Source organism: Cupressus sempervirens, chromosome 5, assembly GCF_028749045.1.
Source record: "Cupressus sempervirens isolate cs-2001-9-10 chromosome 5, ASM2874904v1, whole genome shotgun sequence".
NCBI lineage: Eukaryota > Viridiplantae > Streptophyta > Pinopsida > Cupressales > Cupressaceae > Cupressus > Cupressus sempervirens.
In genome coordinates this window covers 842,713,874-842,726,581 of record NC_143122.1, presented here as the reverse complement: position 1 = coordinate 842,726,581, position 12,708 = coordinate 842,713,874, and positions in this window count along the sequence as shown.

The following is a 12,708-nucleotide window of genomic DNA, read 5'->3' as shown; positions in this document are numbered from 1 at the left end:
AATCAAAACCTTCAAATCTATACCAATCATTTATCTTGACACACTACTAATATGATTTCTTAACCTTCTTCTTCTTCCCCTCATTTGAATATTACTTTTGATACCTTACAAGAAGAGAATGATTATATTTTTAATATTGTGGAACATGTACCTCAACCTCCATCTCTACCTAAGAATAAAGTGTCATCTAAATCTCATGATCAACCTAAACCTACTCTTAAGTGTGCTAGATGCCTTACCATATCATTTGATGATTTTGGTATTTTTAAAGCTCTTGATGATTTTGGTATTTTTAAAGCTCTTGATGGTCCTCTTTGAATTTCTACTCAGATTACTAAGTATCCTTCTTATGGTTGTCTTGTTGATCCTACTTCCATGGTTAATATTATCATTGAGGAACATTTGTTTGCTAAGAAATTACATCATGACTTCTATGTTTCAAATTATACTTGGACTCAAACCTGTAATGGTTTACCATATCCCCCTCATGGTTCCATTTCTTATCTATTGAACTATGTGGTAAAGTGGTGAATAGTACCTTTGTTTTCATTCCTACTTCTGATCAATTCCAAGTGAAGCTAGGTTTTACCTTGGTTGACTTCCATGCAATCCATTACTTATCATATTCATTAGTTCATTAAATTTCCTTATGATGGTGAGATTAATATGATCAATCATAGTATTTATCATCATTCTAGGCCTATACATTATGCTACCCTTGATTTATTTTGGCTTTCTATTCCTAATACACCTCCTACTCATCTCGATTATCTTTTTTAGTCCTATCAAGCTCATAAATGTGAATGATTATTGAGTTGAGTATGCCTAGGGATATTACTTTTGGTCTTTTTACTACACCTTATACACCTATTTATTCTAATTCTTCCATTTCTAATAGTCATCCACCTCCTACATCTAATGATCATTCCCATGCAATTCCTCCTTGTAGTGTGGTGCCTCCTTGTTCTCAGCTTGATGTTATTCCACTTATTAAGCCACGTAAAGATGGCAAGGAACCTATGGTTGTTGATCCTTCTTATTTGCAACAAATTTCCAGAAAGATTAAGCATAACCAACATGCTTGTGAATATTAAAATAATTGTAAAGCTCATGCTAAAGCATGTATGCATGCTTCTCAGCAAGCCATGTCTGTAGAGGAAGTTAATTATACTAATGAGATAGATAAAAGTGGCATTTGTATTTTGGATCCTATTTCTATTAATATTGATGAAAAATATATATTAGATGATGATGAGAATGATAATATTCATCTTGATTTTGATTTGTGTAACATGCTTTCTATGCAATTTTTACTTACATCTAGTCTTGAGAATAGCGACTCTCAAGGGGGTCCCTCTTCATATATATCTATTATTCCTATTGTGTTAGAAAGTTATCCTCTAGAAAGTTTTTCACCTTCTTTACATACCGCTGACCAAGATAGGGGAGAAGGTAAATGCACTTGAGTGAGTACTCTAGCATAGTAGGAATACCTTTTTATGTGTTTTCCTATTGTGATGTGCTTCCACTATATTATTTTTGCAATATGTTTGTTTAGATTTCTTTAAATGGCCCTTATTACTCTATTGGCACAAGGTGATAAGGGAATAAAAATATCATTTCATTCTTATATTTTTATCTCACTTGTTCTAAATGTTTATATATGTTATGTTATACATGTGTCAGTATTCATAATTGTACCCTTGTGTGGTCTACTTGGATTTGAGATATAGTAGCACTATTTTTTTTGGTGTCCATGATGCTAGTCCAAAAAGACTCTTCTTAATAACTCTTATGTGTCTTTATTCCATTGTTTTGTAGTTCTACTTCCTTTAGGGAATGATGATATTTCATACTTGATATAATATCTACATAATATCATATGATCATACTAACCCCAAAATCAGTAGATCCCTATGTGCTCTATATATCTTATGTGTTTACTTTCCTTTGTTTGTCTTCTCTTGGGAGAATCTCATAGTGGAAACATCTCTTAGTGGATGTATCCATCCTCTGATAAATCCATTTCTCCCATTATAGTGCTAGCAATGAATTTAACATGGGGGCATATTTTATGCTCATTCGTCTTTCTATAATGGAGTAGTAAATATGGACTCTAAGTATGGATTAGGGTACTTTATCTTTGGGTGCTTGGTAATATTCCTAGGTTATCCTCAAATCTATGTATTACTACTTCATCTTCATCATCCCTTCTTTTTGCATACATCTTGTGAATCCCCTTTATGGATTATACACAATCCTAAAGAATGAATTCTCTATGTGCACCTTCCATTTAGGAAGTAAGCCTTGACATTGGGTCTCTCTCCTCTATACACACACATATGCTAAATCTCATATATGGGTAATGCATCCAGATATATATATATATATATATATATATATATATATATATATATATATATATATATATATATATATATATATATATATATATATATATATATATATATATATATATATTTCAAATCATAAATATGGGTAACATGCACAAGCTCACTAAATCTCATATATAGGTAACACATTCAAGAACAACATGATAAGCCCCATACATAGGTAACACATTTTTTTTCATTTTTTTTTTATGATTCATAGTGGGATGTATATTTATCATTGGAAAATTAATCACACCCCTTCTCTCTTGTTATGATTTTGGAGTTAGAAAAGACTCAATCCCTAGGGGACTTGATGGACTTTTTGTCTCCTTCATTTTGATGGGATTGTCTCATGTCTTGTGCTCTACTTTACCAAGAGTTTGGATTGAGTCCACACTCTCACTAAAGTGATAGATAAATATACCATCTTAAATTGCAAGCACTTCAATTTAATGATGGTTTATCACTTATTGAATGTGACATCATAATCTCCTTGCATCTCTCCTCCTATCCTCCTCTTTCTTCTCATTTCTACTAAGCAGAATAAGGGTAGGATATAATAGATCTTCTTTAATGCTCCTACTTTCTTGGTGTAAAGATCAAGTTGGGATCTAACCACCTAGGTCCTCTCTTTCCCTCATCTAATCACTTGGAATCTCTTTTCCATGTAATAATGGTCATGTCTCAAAATTTGTACCTATTTTTTGGGATTTGGGACCTATTCTGACATCCTAAAGGAATCTTGAGGGTTTTGGGCTCTAGTTGGTAGGGATTTAGTATATCCTTGTCCAATCAAGGATGTAGTATGTCTATGTTGGGCCAATCAAGGGTGTAGTGTGTCCCTACATAGGCCCTATTTTGGGATCATCACTCAAGTCTTGTGTTTAAATTAATTCCTAGAGTTAATGCACAATACTATCAACCCATGGGAGAAATTTAGTTTTAAGACCTTTATAAACCCATCTATTTTTTCCATTTTGTATCTCATTTCATACCATTATCAAGCATTCATGCACACAAGAAGTCAAGTTCTCAAGCATTAAATTTCTCAAGCATTTAAGGCAATCAAGAAAATTCCTCCATTGAAGATCAAGGATACAAGAACTCAAGAAAATGAAGGAGTTTATCTTCAATATCTCCCTCAATCCATTTAAGGTCCTTTTTTGCATCTTCTACATTTGTTAATCCACATTCTTGATCTGATTCAATTGGTAAAGAGAGCTCATTGCATTTGATTTAAGAGATCCTACTATTGTAAGGTGAATTCGCATATTTACTTTACATTTCTACAATTAAATTATTTTAATTCAAGGTTAATTCCTAAAATGGGGTTTTACTAAAGCAAACCTCCCATCAATAAACAAAATCCTTTTTTATTGCAGGTTTTTTATCTCAAAAAGGTGAATAGGTGGTGGATTTGGATAACCTTCTCATCAATCTGTGTAACTACAAAATCAAAATCATGTTCAGACATAGTTTCTTAGGCTTTAGGAGAAAGTTGTCACCCTTACACAAGAGTCACCTTTACCAAATTGCCAAACAATTTTTGGGTTTTGCAGATTTTGTAGTTTCAGGTCCAAATATTGTGGTATTTGTTAATTTTGAGCAGCACATCAAGCAAAAAAATAAATTCCTTACTAGTAAGGTGATTCTTCTAATTTCCCTCTTTATTTCAACATAAATGCTTATTACATCTAACGTCTTAATTCCATTTCCTAACTCTTATTACACTAGGATTTCAAAGACTTTTGCATGTTTTCCCTTACTCTACAACCTCTAGATTCTAGCTTGCATTTGTAGACATCTAAATCTGATTACATCAATAGGTAATTATACTTAGTCATCTCTTAGGACATTATTGATTGAATATTTACTATTTAATTAATTAATCGTCATCCCCTAGTTTATTTATTTATTTAATTAACTATAGTCTAATTGATAAAATCAAATGATAACCCAAAATTAATTTATCAATTAAATCGCTATTGCCTCTATTAAATTGGATAATTCATCAAATTTATTTTATTTAATTCCGTACTCCCCATTTTATTAAATAAATCATTTAATAAAATATCTAAAATTCTAAGAGCCTTCCTAAACCCTATCCTAACCCCTAATCCAACCCATTCACACATATTAACCTCACTTAGCCACCTAACTAACCCATCTCATCAAATCTAAGCCACTTACCCCCCAACCCCCCTTCTAAGTTAATCCTAATCTCCCTCCTAAACATGTCACAACTTTAAGTAAGGGTTAAGACTTGCTAACCCAAGCCATAGTCAACAATCTCATCCTCACCCTCACCCTCCAACATTTATGACTCTTACACCTCTTACACCTCCCTTAATGACTCTTACAAGGCATTTATGGAGCCCTTATCTCTTGAGCCTCCTTTGTTGACCATCCACCTTGCCCTCCCTTTATCCAATCACCCTTTGACAAGTGTCACCTCCACATTGGTGCTAAACAAGCACAATCCATGTGCTCCCTTTTGAGTGCATCCTAACCATCCCTCATCATTTCATCATCTTGACATCTTGGCCCTCCATTTCTCCAACCCTTGGCCTATAAATTGAGCCTCCTCCCTTCACAAAATCATCCACTTTTCATGCAAAGTTATAATGCTATTTTGAGAGCTCAAAAACTACCAAAATATCATCATAATGTTGAAACCCTTCCATACCTCCATTGTTGAAACCCTCATCCACACCCATATTTGATTATCACCCATCTACTTGGAGCTTGGGATATTGAGCACAATGTGAGCATACATCCCCTCTCATTAGGGACATAGCTTCATCATCATTAGAAGCACTTGAGGAGTTTACCATCTTTGGTCTACTTTCCTCAAGTTTGTCTTCTTTGGTCCTATCTTAAGTGTTAGTTTTGTTTAGTATGGTTAATGCTTTCCTTAATAGCTAGTATTCAATTTACACTACTAAACTAGGTGATACATTTTGGCACGCCCGATGGGGCCCTGCATTTGGGTCAATCGAGTCAGTTTTTAGTTTTTTTTTTGTGAACTAACCAAAGTAACGTTGTTTTCTTGTGGGTTTTTGTAGGTGTTTTGCTAACATTGCTACAGGTACACAAGTCAATCTTTGGGAAACATTCTCCTGGCTATCTAAACATTTTTCAATTTTAAACACTTCAAAACACCTTGTTTTCACTATCTCGCTACCCCAGGAACGCGATTCGGTGACTGCAAGAATGCTACTATTTCTCAGCGGGAACACGAACTTGGGACTGTGAGTTCATAGTTCATCCTACAAGCATTAGTCACACTAGCAAAAAAACTCTCTACATTCTCGATGGTCTTTAATTCTATGGGAACATGTTAAACTCCTACGAGATCGCTGTTATTTCCCTGCGAGAATGCATTTGTGCCCAAAAAATTAGCTAATTCTTGCAAATTGTTGACCTCTCAAACTTGCCGAAATAGTTTCCTACAGGAATGCACTAAAATATACCTGTGGGATTGCTTGTTTGTAGGATCAATCTGCATTTTTAAACCCACGGCCTCAATTTTTACTGTCACCAATTTTCTGTCCCGCATTCTCGTTGATTGTTTCCTCATTCCTGTGACTATGAGATCACTACATTAACCCATGGGATTGCGCTACCTTTCTGTCCAAAACTCAGCTTCACCTTTTTCGCATTATCACTGACAATTTTCACATTCTCGTGCCTGCTGGAATGCTTTCTTAACCCACAGGTTTGCAATGAGATTTTTTTTGCTCAAATTTCTAACAATTTTTCATTTGCAGATTTTATGCTGACATGTTCTGTGCAGATTTTTTCATCATCAATCATCTGTTGAATGGCTTAAAATTGAACCAATCTTGTTTTTTCATGGAATGAATGATTAGTAATTAACCATTGTGATGAACACCTCATTTTAAGGCATTAAAGAACATTATGTGAAATACTTCAAATTTGGGGCTTAAAATAAACTTCATCAAATCTTAAATGCCTTAAAGATTTAAGATTCTCTTATTCCCTCATCTTTGAAGCTTTGGCACGTGATTTCCCCTTTGTTGACTCGATTTAATTTTTTTGCTGACGTGAAGTTGGAATAAATCTTATATGTTAAACACGTGTGTTTTTAAAAGTTATAGAGTAGAGCATTAAAGTGTCCAAATAGCAATGAACCCCATGTCTTGTGTGTTTTGAGATTGTGCATTTTCGTGCATCTTAGACTTCTCACTTTTCATGGAAAGTAAGACCATTAAAGTACATGACGCATGTACCAAAAGTTGTTAGCAACATCATCTGCAACAACCTAGGAGTGCTTATAGTGAGTTCATCCACCTCTAGGAAGTGTATCCCCTTTGGTGAGAAGCTCAAACTGGTAAATAGTCTGGCCGATATATAAATGAGGGGAAGGGTAAACCTTTTCATCCATCTCTTCAGTTTGGGCAGCATGTTTCTAGGGGTAGTCTGAGGTGGAAAAACTTTCCCATGATTTTAGCATGTCTGAAATAGACCCTTAAGTGGATCACAGCCAGTAACAACTATTGTAGAAACTCCACAGACCCATTTACAACCCTCTTAGTCTAAAGTATCTCACTTTCTTTCATGGTATGTTATTCATAGTGCAAGGGAAATAGCATCCCTCAAGATTACTCACCATTGTGCTCCCCTAGTAGAGGCATAGGGCCACTTGGGTTTCATCTCCAAGGGTCATTGTTCCCGCAAAAGGGGAACTTCTATTTGTCATGCCTTGAAGGTTCTCTAATGTGTATCCTTTGTCGATCGACTCTTGTATCGACTCACCTCTTCAATTAGAGGGAAATATTGCACTAGCATTAGGAGACATCAAGTTGTGGGCCATTGAATAACATATGACAATCAAATTCTGAATTGTAGGGATAAAGTGTGTGTTTGAACTATTTTAAATTATGCTCAAGACCTGTGAAAACATTTTTTGAACATACACAATTCAGTGGTTACTACCAAAAAAAAAACTTCATTTTGCTAAAGAGATCAACTGTTTGTATTTCTCAAAGTTCCGTTGTCCTTTGAGGAATTGTTTGCTCATTTATCCCTGTATCAGAAGAAAGAAAGTTTCACCTTTGTCATTTCAAAACAACGATTGTTAGCAAGTCCACTCGCAACAACTGCTTGTCTCACAGGTCCAATTTGTCCATTTGTTTCAAAGTGATCTACTTATTCCCTCAAAAATCACTAAGGAGAACCTAAGTTATAAATCCTTTTGTTGGCCCAAAGTCTTGATCTTTTTCAAAAATACTTTACCATTTACCCTACTTGACCGAAAATATCACAAATTTTATCTTTGAGAGACCTCACCTTCATATGTAAGAAACAGTTGTTAGCAAGCCCACTCGCAACATCGTACTTTTAAGTTTACCTTTTTGCTACACTTATTACCTAGAAAATACCCCACAAGAGTCTAGTTACCAATGAACCCCTTTTTCTCTAAAAGGATCCAATAGTTGCTCTTTTCAATATACCTTTTTCTACCAATCTACTTGACCAAAAATGACACATTTTTTCTTGCCTAGAAGATAGTTAGCCAAATTCATCCTGAAAAAATCCAAAAGTTGTTATTTCTCAATTGATTTATGTTCCAACCCAAGGTCTAGAAGGTATACTTAGCATAGTCACTACCTCCAAAAACCCCATGGGTGTGATATAAATCCTTGGAAATATCTCATGTCAAGCCATCCCAAGACTAAGTTTAAGAAGGCTAAGCTTTGTCAAATACCAGCCTATAAGGAAATTGAAGCAGAGCGTAAAAAACATACCCCTAACCCTAGGATTGCCAAATTGGATCAAATTGACAAAGATGGAGCTGAGGTAGCATTGCAAACTGAATGGGACTACAAAATCCAAAACCTAACCCTTTGATGTGTGGTGTTAACATGAGCCTTATCAACAACTCTATTGTTACTCATTTTGATTAGGTCCTTCCTTTTTCCACACACACTTACACACTTACAGGTTTAGTCTCTCATCTAGGAATTGCACTATCCCATACAAGCATTTGAAGTTAGACCATCTCCTCTCATCTTAGGTTGTTGAAGAAGAATCCTCCACATGCATTGTTAAAATATTAGCATTATTTCCTCACTCACTAAGAAACATTTTTGCATAACATCACTCATCATCTTGAGTATCCTTGAAACATAACACTTTGCTAGGAATAGGTTGTTATTGGTGTCCCACATCACCTTGAGCCAAAGGTTAGGGTCACACGTTTCACATCACCATCACATTTCCAAATTCATATTTTAGGAAAACACAAGTCTTTTGCACTTAGCACCATATCATTTAGACTTCCTTAGTATCATACATCCTTAGTATCATCCCTTGCAGCATTTGCATCTTTAGGAAAAGCATCCTTTCATGCCACCCACCACACGTTTTGGAAGGAACACACAGAAAAACAAAGATATGGATCCTAGTCATAGTGGTAACACATCTTGAGCTCAACCATACTCTATAGTATCCATGACACCATCAGACCCACCATCGCAAATCCCAGAAGAACCAGGATCATCCATAGATATTGAGGCTTTCATGAACCAACCTGGTCACGCTACCATCATAAATTCCATCATAGATCACAACAATGAAACCACCATGGAAAATTTCTTATAAGATAATGTTGGTGTCTTTGAGTTTGGATGTCAACCACCTATTGACATAACAGATCCTACTCACCCATTGTTTGGATGGCAACCACCTCAGGTAGAACTAGTAGACCCAAATATACCCTCAACCCAGGTACCAGTTCCCATTCCACAAAACACTCATCCCATTCTCACTCAACCATTAGTGCATACTACATCTCAACCAACCTCAAGTATACCATCTGCATCTGTTTCCACCACTCATTTTTCTACTCCACCAAATCCTCCATTTGCATCTAGCAGCACTACCTTTTTGCTTCCACCCCATATCACATCTAGTCCATTTGCTACTCAAATACTACCATTAGGGTCCAATACCTCATCTTTGATCCCACCAAACATCACTATCAACCCCTTTGTAACTAGCCAAAGCTCTTCAGCAGCATTACCTTTCGGACCTTGGAATACTACTGCAACACAGGCACCTATCACTAGTCTTCCCCCTAGCACTGCAGTCACATCTGCACCTCTGACACTATCATCCACTACTTCACATAGCTATTCACTCCCACCCCTCACTAATTATTTCTCCATGCCACCTTTAGGAAATAGCCAAAATCTACCCTCACTACAGTTCCCTACAGTAAACACTTTGCAACAAATCAAATACCTTGCACATATTCCAAATCGGTCCTACTCTCAAGTAGGTGCACAACCCACATATATTGGGCATGGTATATATTCCCAGAGCATAATACAAGCATTATCCACATTACTACCATTTCAGCCGCATTCTTCACACCAGCAGTATGCCCAAGCACCCACACAGAAATATCTCATAGGGAAGCAACCTCATACTTATCCACCACACCAACCTCAACAAATGCAATAGTATGCACAACCCACATTCTAGCAAACCATAGCATCTGCTCCACTAGTTATGCAACCTATTTTTCCATAGACACCATATGGTCATCAGAATTCTCCACATCACACTTCAAATTTTGGCACATATCCTACACCGGGGGCACCTGGATTGGGGGCACCCACTCCCCCACCTGTAAATTTTGAATGGGAAGAGATTAAAAATGCCCTCAAAGCCCTCAAGAATGGGATGGACACCAAAACTTTCAAATTTGAAAATGATTTCCCATACCCTTTTGATAGGACTATCACTTTGACTCCATTTCCTAACAATTTTGAGATCCCCAAGTTTGAAAAATTTAGGGGGAAGAGTTCCAGTCACACATGTTAAGAAATTCTATATGCATTATCAGGAGGTAGCTTATAATGATGTGTTCCTCATGCGGCTCTTTCCCAAGAGCCTAGTAGGAACATCCTTGGAATGGTTCTTTCGTATCCCTTAAGGTACTATTAAAACATTTGCCAAACTTTTTGAGGCCTTTGTTGCTCAGTATACCCATCTTGTTGAAACTAAATTATATGTAGTAGACCTCGTCCACACTAAACAAAAGGGAGGAGAAAGCCTTGCAGAGTACTTACAATGCTAGAAAATCCTCACAACAAGGATCTCTTGTACCATTCCTAAGCATCATCTTGTCAAGATGTTCATAAACAATGCACACCCTAGCCTTGCTCATCATATGGTTATAAACTGTTTGCAAATATACAAGGACATCAAATAAAAAGGAATGGGCCTCGAGCAAGGCCTCATTAAGGATGGTGTCATCAAATTGTACAAAGAAAACATCCAAGACTGAGGTCTAAGCAATGACAAAACTCAATATTGGAACAAAAACAAGAATACAATGACAGATGGTGCCACTAACACTCGACAGGTCCATATTGTTGGGGTGGCTACCAATGTTCCCACCACATTTTGCCAACAACAAACTTATCAACAACAACCCCCTCTATATCACTAGCCACCCGTGCAAACTCATCAGCAAATACCTATTCCTCATAATCAAACTAATGCTATCACACTATCAGCAAGTAGTAAACCCCATCTTCAGAGGCAACCACGAACATACACCCCATTGGGGGAACCTCTTGATACAATCTTCTAAAAATTGGCCAAAGATAACCTTGATCATTATCCACAAATGCAACCCTTGGAACCCAATTAGTCTAGAGCATCCTGGTACAAAGATAATGAATATTGCAAATTCCATCTTGTCAAAGGGCACACTACCCTTAAATGCATGCAACTTAAGGATTATGTATAGGACCTCATTGACCAGAAAGAGATCATAGTGGGGGCACAACCCTCACCTAATACAAGATTAATGAGGTATCAAAATGCTTTCCCTCCTCACAACATGAATTTGGGAAAGGCACCTGCAAACCCTCTTGTCAACAAAACTAACAATGCTCTGAGTAAACAAGGTGATAACTGAGACACGTCTCAGAATTATAACTCAGCATACACAAACTTTGGTAGCTTAAATGGTTGCATATCACAAGTTGAACCATCCGTCAATGTCATCAATATCAAAGGCCCAGACACTCAGTGTGCAGTTGCTACCCATCAAACACAACTCAATATAGTTGGTCCACCTATATCCACACAAATCAGACCACCATCAGCATGACCACCTCCATCTTGAGCATCTCCATTAGAATCACCTTCATTAGGGCCATAGTATAACATCTTGGAACATCTTGGAAACACGCTGGCCTAGATCTCCATGCTGGATCTCTTACAGACAAGCCCATTGTATCAAGAGATCCTTGATAGTACTCTATGTGAGTCACATGTCCCCTTTGACATAAATGCCACTAAGTTTCACAACTTCGTTGGCCATCTTTCAGCCTCATGTGCCTTATCCTTTAAAACCACCGATATCCTAGCAGTTGAACCCGATCACATCCTCCCACTTCACATCACTGTCATGGTTTCTAACTTTGCAGTTAAACATGTCATGATGGATAATGGATCAGCTCTAAACCTATGTACTCTAAATTTCATCAAAAAAGCAAGATATACTAAAGCAAATATCATCAATGAGGTGATCACCATCAAGGCATATGATAATTTGGAGCATACTACTGAAGGAACCATCTTGCTCCCTATCAGAGTCAACCTAGCCACTCAAGAAACACTCTGTCACGTAGTTGATCTTAATCTTCCATATAACATCCTCCTCGATCATCCATGGATTCATGCCATGAAAGCCATTCTATCCACATATCATCAATGCATCAAATTTTTGCATAATGGCATTGAGATAACCATCCACATAGATCCTGAACCCTTTGCTTATTGTAATGTGGTTGAAGCTTCATACACCAATCACTATCCTAAGATCGAAATTGGCACCACCACGGCTAGTTCCTCTGGCACCTACCATGATCTAGATACCATTTTAGCCTCCACTCTTTCCATAGTTAAGATCAACTACCAAGGTTGTGGTGAGTATAGTCTTACAGATGCTTTTTTTGTCGGTGCTCTACCACTTGATCCACATACTCAAGGATGCCTGACACGTCAAGGGTCCATACTAGAAACCACCTCTCGACTTCACTAGTTGGGCCCTACCACATTTGTCACCAAAGGTATCCTTGATGGAGCAGAAAACACACCATACATTAACACATGGCTATACAAAGAGCCACCTCCTAAAAGTGAAGCACTTCTTGGTCAATTTAAACAGAAATATCCCTGGTCACATCGCTTGGCCATGGAGCAATGGGATTATCAAGGAGGTGGTTTAGGCTACCAAGAATTAGGTATGAGATAGCCTATAGAAGCA